Raw genomic sequence first — 1,340 nt, forward strand, 5'->3', positions numbered from 1 at the left:
TCTTCAACTGGCACCAATAGGAAGGTATTCGTAAGACAGATTTGATTCAAGACCGCACAGCTAAAACACTGAGTTTAAAATAAATAATTTTAAAAAATATCAGGGGGGGCAATATTCAACATGCTAAAAGGCGGCTTTCAGAATTCTAAGAAAACAAGATTGCAAAATGAGGCTGTCCTTTTGAATCTTGACTCCCATTAGATGGCCATTACTCTGTTGGCTTTTTCCAGGTAGTCTTGGAATTCTAGAAGTTGAAAGCTCCCAACAACAAGAGAATATCAGGTTGGAAGAGGCTGCCAAAAAGTTAAGATTCACTCATGGTAATGACCAAAATTACAATACAGGACACCATCCCCTTTCAAACAACAGGGTCTGGCTATGCTTTTCATTGGTGAGTCTCAAACATTGGTCCATGGACTATCCATCACTCATGAAAATTCACCAGGTGGCCTGCCAGTTTCTCTGCATTTACTCTTCAGAACCCACCTGAGCTGTGCACTGACAGTCAGCTGGCTCTCAAAAACAGATGGCTAGCTGAAAAATAATTCACTGAAGTGTAAGTAATAACAGAAATAATAAGTACTAACAGCAAACTGATAAGTAAACAGGTTGTAAGCATAGTTACTGGACCAGTCTGTCCAGCTGACGCTGAATGGATGACATGCAACCTGAAAAGTGCAAATAGGAAATGGAACAATGGATACCTAAAAAAAGGGCTGGAAATTTTACTTAATGACACATTTTGTTACAGAAAATTTTGATCATACAGTTTGTAGTCAAGAGTTGCTAGTATGGCATGGGGTACATAAAAATTAATTTAAATATTTTTTTTTAATCTGGATTAAATTTTCTGATGCAAAATGTAGTTTTAAAAAAGAGAAAGCATATACTGTATATGTTTCTCCAAGATAAACTTCCATATTCCTACAGACAAAAATATATGGAAGATGGCATTTGTTTCATTGGCAGTGCTTGCATTTTCTTTATATTTCTTTTGTAGTGTATGGTTGAAGAACATTTAAGCAACATTGCCTTGAATGATAGCAATCCAAGACACATAAATTTATTATATTCTAATGTATCCTATTTTCAATAGCATACATTACTGTTTTTTTTTCATTTTCAAATAGCTATTTCAAAATCAATACAAAGTACAAATATTTATAAAGTAGAAAAGAAGAAAAAAGCAAATTGTTTTATTAGCTTGCCATTAAAGGAGACTAACCAGGAAGAAAAAAAAATAACAATCCTAGTACAATTACTGTAAACATTAGGATAATAAAAACTCATCAGTCAGATCTGTTGATACAGTTAGTGTTTCATTCACCCTTCCTGTTTGG

Source organism: Thamnophis elegans, chromosome 10 (assembly GCF_009769535.1).
Source record: "Thamnophis elegans isolate rThaEle1 chromosome 10, rThaEle1.pri, whole genome shotgun sequence".
NCBI lineage: Eukaryota > Metazoa > Chordata > Lepidosauria > Squamata > Colubridae > Thamnophis > Thamnophis elegans.